At 33.2% G+C, this 7,887-nt stretch overlaps 1 pseudogene; it reads left to right on the top strand.

Annotated features, from left to right (window-relative positions):
• Positions 1 to 2,911: 2,911 nt before the first annotated feature.
• LOC120140092 lies at positions 2,912 to 7,601 on the top strand (annotated as a pseudogene).
• The last annotated feature ends 286 nt before the right edge of the window (positions 7,602 to 7,887 follow it).

Below are 7,887 nucleotides of genomic sequence, written 5' to 3'. Positions count from 1 at the left end.
CATATATTATTTATAATACCCCTGTATTAATAAAAAAATAGATATTGAATGGAAAAAAAGTAATTTAAGGGCTAAAATAGTAATTTCCTTTTAAATTCAAAGGTTAAAAATGTTATTAGACCTATGTTCTTGTTTAGGAACTGATGAAATATTTGTGCGAAGACAAGACTCTTCTTCGGCTTGCCGCAACCCTGGCAGGCTGCCATGCTTTGTTCACTGCCTTGTAGCTCGTGCACGTTGTCTACCTTCTTCCTCCTTCCACGCTCTCTCTTGGCCACGCTCATATCACCCTTCCATTCTCCTCCCCATATTTAAATAATTATATTATTTAATTGGGCATTTGATGGAATTATGAGTAACAAAGGGAATAAGATTCGAATTTAAGGGTCCGTTTGTTTTATGTAAAATATTTTTGAAAAATTTTCCTCACTTTTCAGTGTTGGTTGGAGGAAAATATATTGGTCAATGTAAAAACATTTTCCTAATCAACAGAATTTTCTTTGTATTTTCTGAAAAAATGATTTACGTTTAATTTTTTGTAAGTCATTTTATAAACTTTTCTATCCAAATCATAAATATTCAAAATAATTTCATTTATAAATTTAATATTAATATGATATTTAGTATCATTTTAATAAAAATATTAATTATTAACATATTTAAAATATTTATTAATTATTAAACATAATAATATTATTATAATAATATACTCAATTATATTATAATAATATATAATACTATTATATTCTTATTTTAATAATATAATAAATTATTAATAAAAGTATATATTGATTAATTTCTTAAAATTAATATTATTGAATTATTAATAGTGAATACTTTTATTTATGTATTTAATATTAATATAGTAGTCTAATATATTATAAAAATTCCTTAAAATATATTTATTAATAATTTTAAAATATAATATAATATTTTATTTTATAGATATTCAATATAATTTATCATATTTTATTTTAATAGAATATGCTAGAGTTAATATTTTATTTATAAAATTATAGATGTAATATTTTAATAATAATATTGGCATAAATAATATTAAATAAATTATTCTAATATTTTAAAATAATAATATTAAGTTTTTATAATAAATAATATATTATTTATATTTTATATTTGCAATAAATAATTTCTAAAAAATTATCAACTAGTGAAAAATGGTTTACATAACATCTTCCAAACACTATAAAACATTTTTCAGGAGATGTAATTCATTTTACGGAAAAACATTTTCTGAAAAATGTTTTCAGTGAAACAAACGAACCCTAATATGATTTATCTCATGTTATGAGATAAATTTATGTTGGAGTGTCAAGATTATATTGGATCGAATTTTTAAGAATAAGATCATATCAGAGTCATATTTAAAGTAAAAATATTTGATTCGATTTAATATAATAATATAATTATTTATTATAAATTTATGGATTATTGTAATAATGTTATATTCTATATTTTCTATTAGATTCTTATCTTATCTATATATATATATATTATATCCAAGGACCATATCCAAAAGTTATCAGTTCACCTCCTCACAAGACCTATGTATAGATATAATTTTTCATCAAAATTCAATAATCTTTCAAATCAGTTACAATATGCGAACAAAACCGTTAAATAAGATCCTTGATAGATATGAATAACTCGTAAGTACGAATTCCTAAGTTCTACCTATCAATCTGTTTAACCTGTCATCTTATGAATAGCTCTGATAGCTCTATATTTAACAAATTAGACATAATCATTATAAATCTATCTCAACTATTGATAAAATGGGCTTCTTCTTTTGAAAAAGTTTTTTTTATCGCTCTCTTCTTTAACCAACGATCGATCAATGGTCGTTCCCTCATCAGTTGCAGCTCTATGTCTAAATTAAAAGAGGTGAATTTTCAATAATCGATGAATCAAACTTATTCTCATTAATAATAGGATAAATTATACGTTTAGTTCCTAAATTATCGGTTTTTATTCGTTCCAGTATCTAAACTTTAATTTTTTCAAAACACACTTAACGTTTAGTTTTTGTTCATGTTAGTATTCCATTAAAAACTTAACGTTTAGTTTTGAAAAAAAATTAAAAGCTTAGGTACCAAAACGAACCAAAACTAATAGTTTATGTATTAAACACATTAAGTTTTTAACGGGATGATACTAAAATAAAATAAAAACTAAACGTTAAGCATGATGTTGAAAAAATTAAAAGTTTAGATACTAAAATGGATTAAAATTAATAGTTTAGCTACTAATACATAATTTAGCGGAATAACTATTAGGTTAATGGAATAAATATTTTAACGTGAAATGGAATTCAGTAAACCTCTTATATTAGAATTGAATAAAATATGAAAGAATACACTACTGGAGTTAAGTCGACCAAAAATCTAATCCAAACCATCTCTACCGGTAACGAGTAAATTAAATAAAAATCAGCTTAAAATATATAAAAAAAATCAGGTATTCAATAGGTTGCCACTGTTACCGTGAATCAGCCAGCTGCCGCTATCGTGGACGCCTCTGATTTACCACGCGCCATTACGTCCGCGTAGGATTACATGTGTCTGGTAGGAGGGTATAAGCGTAGTTTCTCCATGCCTCGGGATAAAGAAGCTGGACACTTGTTAACGACGTAACTGCACTTTGCCTGTTTGGCACACCTCCAATCATCCCCAATTCCAATCCCCCACGTCTTTTCAAAATCCAGCCGTCAATCTTCCACTGAAGGTGATAATCTCGAAGATAGAATCCTTATCAACGGTAAAAATCATCCTACTCAATCTCATTACACTAAATGTGATCACAGCAGATTAAATACCGTTATTTTTATTCATAATTTCCAAATTTATTTACAGTTTTGAATTTCTATCAAACATCTCAGTAAAAGGATTACGGAGCAACAAAATTAAAGGAAAAAAATAAAATAAAAAAATCTCAGCACCTTTTTTCTCTCTCTCTCTTTAATCTATATATGTATTTGAAATCTTATAGTTGATTTGGTTGCAAGCTTACTCCCTCAGCCTCTCTCTCTCTCCGTTGGCTACTGTCCGGTTAGTTTTGGTTTCCATTTTCGCGATTTTTCGTATAAATATAGTTCGAGTGTTTCTTTCTCTAATGGCAAAAGCTCATGGTTCGGTGGTTTTGAGAAACAGAACTGGTAGATTTGAGCTTCGAAATTATTGCATTTGCGGGGTAAATATCAGATCTAGTGTAAATTTGTACAGGTAAAAGGATTTCATTTGTTTCCTTTTCTTTTTGGCGCCATATATGTTACCTTTTGATTTCAATTTCCAGCAGCTCATGAATTTTAGGGTCAGATACTTCAATTTCTTCAAGTTTTTCGAAATTTGGCTCTGAATTCCTTAGGATTCTTCTTAGCTGATTATAGTCATTTGCTTTGCTGATTTCTTTGGGGAATTTGTAATTGTTTCCGTGACTTTTGTTATATTTAACCTTTTTTCCCCTTTTTGGCGTTTTATTTGCTATTTTAATGACGGACTTAATTTACTATTAATGTGTGTTTACGCTGAAAGTCGATTATGCGTATTTGCAGTTCCGCTTGATCTTCGTGTAATGGGAAAATCACCGGGAAAATGGATTAAGAGTGTACTTTTCGGAAAGAAATCTTCCAAATCTAGTTATCCTAGAGCAAAGGAGGTAATGTTTACTTCTAATTACTACAAAACAGCAAATATCATGTTGCAAAGACTATGTACAGCTGTAAATTCCTGTTTCTAGAGTTCTTAATTAGAGTTTGCTTTATGCTGCATGAGGGACTGATCCATAGTAGGGGCAGTTGCCTCCATCGAGATCCTAATGCTCCTTGGAGTATGTTTAATAATTAGTTAGATTATACATATGCCCCACTGAAAATGAAACAGAAAAAATGATAATACTTATTACATCTTTATTAATGTTGAAAAGAACAAAGTCATGATTGCAATAAGTGATATGCTTTGCAAGTTAATAAACTCTACTTTGTAAATAAAATATGTTTAATAACAATTGATGATTAAATACCATAAAATATTAGAAAACATCAAAGTACAAGATCTAAGATATATTTTTAATGAGGGGAAAACTAGTATATGTAAGATTAAGTATAAAAGAAAGGAAAGGTATATCAAAAAGAATGTAAATTAGCTCAACTGCAAAAATAAAGGTTATTAAAATAAAAAAAAATAAAAATTGGTTAATAGAAAAGAGGCCAAAAATACTATTGGTCTGGTATCTTTCTCCCATCCGTCAGTCATAAAATAATAATATATGCCATTATGTTTCTTTTCTGGATGTTACAGAAGGCTGTCAATGAGAGACAGGTATTGGTTGCGGCCAGGGTGTCAGAGTCTGATTTGGCTATGGTTCCTCCCTTCTCTTCACAGCTGAATCCATGTGCCACTGAGAGCGATGAAAGGAAATTAGAATTGGAGAATGAAGAAGCTGCAAATATCTCTCATGATGATGGGACATCACTGCCAATGAGTCGAGACATAGATTCTCAGAAGTTCACTCTTCAGGATTCACCATGTGATCCTGAAAGGATAAAGCAAGAACAAGCAGCAACCCTGGTGCAGGCTTCTTTTAGGGGTTACCTGGTATCCTTCACCTATTCTGTGTGAATTTTTACTATCAATTTTATGAGTTTACGTTGCCTAAGAATAACCTTTAAGTAGATATTATACCTAAAATGACATGAGTTTTTTATGTGAAGGCTCGCCGTGCATTCTGGGCACTCAAAGGCATTATAAGGCTGCAGGCACTCATTCGTGGCCACTTGGTTAGGAGACAAGCTATTGCTACTTTGTGCTGTATGATGGGCATTGTCAAGTTACAAGCGCATGTTCGTGGGCTAATGGTCAGGCATTCTGACGATGTTCATGAATTGAAGAAGAACCGCAATCAAATAAATTTTCTGGTAATATGTTTGAGGACTCTAGCTGCTGGTAAATTCTTTTAACAAATGCAATTATCCTGGTTTCTAATAATTGAAATTATGTATAACCATGCATGTCATTCAAATTTATCAGGTATACCTTGTTTATACCATTGCCACTGGCTTTAATCTTCTACTTTCAGTCATCACAATATACATGATATAGTAGTATATATGAACTTTTAAGTGTCATTGTTTTCGTATTTATTGAAAAGATAGGTAGGCTAGATTATTTTAATAGTCTAATCTTTTATTGCTCTGCAGCAGGAGAGCAAGCTTGTAGTTTCTGTTGGAGTTAATATGACTTCACGCATTGGAAAGTTGTCAGCAAATGCTTTTGTGTGTAAGGTATCTAAGTACCTCTAATTTATGAACTGGAAGTAAATAGAATTGACCTTTAAATATTTTGTGTTACTTTATGCTTTGTGGTTGGTTACTTACTTGGCATGCAAGAAACAGTTTTACATGATTAATGTGTGCATTCATATTTTTTTCTAATATTGACATTGGAGTCAACTTCATTTTGCTTCATGAATCAAATTGATTGATGAAAATAGATAAAGCTACTATTTTGTTCATGTTTACCTTCTTGTTCAAACAGTCTTCCACTGCATTAGTTTTAGGTAGGCCTGAGAGTATCATTGACCTTCTCATGGCACCCAAAAGTTCCACGTCCTAGAGATTTGACTGCCTGATGAGTGTCTCTCACTAGATCATGTATGGGTATTTTTCACTGTACATTCAAGAAATCTGTGCGCCCCAAATATTCAGCATCAGAGACATTTGCAGTAAGCATCACTGTTATTCGAACCTAGACCTGTCTGTTTCTCACGGAACCTACAAATCGTAGGAGTTAAGATGTGTTTGGCAAGTAGACCAATAGTTAACTATCACCTGTCAGTAAACATGGTTTTAAATTGGATTACATTTGACTTTTGTCCCTGTACTTTAACCTTTCCCCCCCTGTCAAATTGGACTAGTGACTTCTGTGTTTTTCTTTAGCTCGTTGCTTCATCACCGACTGTGATGCCTTTGCACCTCCATTATGATGTTGGGGAGTCAAATTCTATTTGGATCTGGTTAGAGCGGTGGTCAGCATACTGCTTCTGGAAACCAATTCCCCAACCAAAGAAAGCCCCCGACTCTAAATTGCAGAATAAGCAGGTTAATGGTCAAGCTATTGAAACAGATGCTGGTCGACCAAAACGAAGTGTCCGCAGGATTCCTCCTGCGAATCTGGATGGTACTTCTGTTCAAGCAACCTCTGAATTTGATAAGCCCAAGCGTAATCTGAGGAAAATTTCCAGCCATCCAGCCCAGTCAGTGCAGGCAAACCCACAAAATGAGCTTGAAAAGGTTAAACGCAGCTGAGAAAGGTTCATAATCCTGTAGTAGAAAATTCACAGTCGGAGTTTGGATCTGAAAAGCCAAAACAAAGTTTGGAAAAGGTCTCAAGCACCATGGGCCTCGATATTGTTGAACAGAGCCTGAATGGTTCAGCTGAAAAGACAAACAAAGAGACAGCCATGACAACAAATAATTCAGCTGATGAAATGAAGAAAGAGAAGGTCATGACAGTAAATAGCTCAGCTGAGAAGATTGAGAAAGAGACAGCTGTGAATAGTTCATCTGAGAAGAGGAAGAAAGAGTTGGCCATGGCAGTAAATAGCTCAGCTGAGAAGATGAGTCAAGGGACGATGGCAGTAAATAGCTCACCTGAGAAGATGAAGAAAGTGATGGCCTTGACAGCAAATAGTTCAGCTGAGAGGATGAACAAAGAGATGCCTGTGACAGTGAATGACTCATCCGAGAACATAAAGAAACAGATGAGAACTTCAAAATCACCCAACTTTGAAACTGTGTCGGGGCCATTCGGGATGAATGAGATGGCGGATTCATTGCATGCTGATCCTGCTGCTGTTGACTCGAAGCCTTCGACAGATACAACTGCTAACGATGAGAATACTTCCACTACAAACATGCAGCTGAAAAGGAAGGATGAACCCACTAAAAAAGAGCAACAGAAGTTTGGCAGGAAATCTTCTAATCCCGCAAAACAAGATCGCACAGAGAATGGGACTCAGAACAGCCCTGCATTGCCAAGCTACATGGCAGCTACTGAATCTGCCAAGGCTAAGCTGAGGCCACAAGGCTCGCCTCGCTCTGCCTCAGATGGAGATGACAAAAGTAATCTCGCTCGTCGCCAGTCTTTACCTTCAGCCAATAGTAAAATAAGCTCACAGTCACCAAAGACACATAGACAGGTGCATTCAGCCAAAGCAGAGAGCAGAAGCGACAGAACCGCTTCATCATCTAGAGATGGAAACGGTAACGAATATTTTAGATTTACCTATATCTAGGATGTCAATCGTGTTCCTTCCGCATATAGCTTCCATCTCAAGATGAAGCTAAAAGAACGCCCTTTTATAAAAAAAAGCGAAAATGAATACACCTTTTGCACGTTAACAAATAGATTATTTTCATGGTGGTTGGATTTTGCAGGGAAAGCAACCCAAGCAGAGTGGAGGAGGTGAGCTTGCGGAATGTGTTCGTAGGAATTAGCATTAAAGGGTTCGAGATTCACATGGTTGATGTTAAGATCAATGGAGTATGCGGTGAAACTGGATTTATTCCCAAAGGTTTGTGCCTCTGTTATATATTTGTATTTCTGTGTGTGGGGTGTTGGAGCGTATGGATGAATAGAGTTTGAACGTGAGCATGCTACAATTATAATTGTCATTAAAATTTTCATTTGCCATTGTATTGCTTCTTGGAGACCTTTCTATAATATTCGATCTGAATTATTCGGTTCATTAATTAAATATTGAATCTATAAGAGAATCAGAAGGTTATCCCATGGGCATGAAGTCTCGGACCGATCAATTTCTCTGTACACAAATACAAGAGGCCAAATATATTTTTTACTTCCCTTATTTTTT

The sequence above is a fragment of the Hibiscus syriacus genome, unplaced genomic scaffold (assembly GCF_006381635.1).
Source record: "Hibiscus syriacus cultivar Baekdansim isolate YM2019G1 unplaced genomic scaffold, ASM638163v2 tig00110781_pilon, whole genome shotgun sequence".
Lineage (NCBI taxonomy): Eukaryota > Viridiplantae > Streptophyta > Magnoliopsida > Malvales > Malvaceae > Hibiscus > Hibiscus syriacus.
This window is presented reverse-complemented; position numbering and strand designations above follow the sequence as displayed.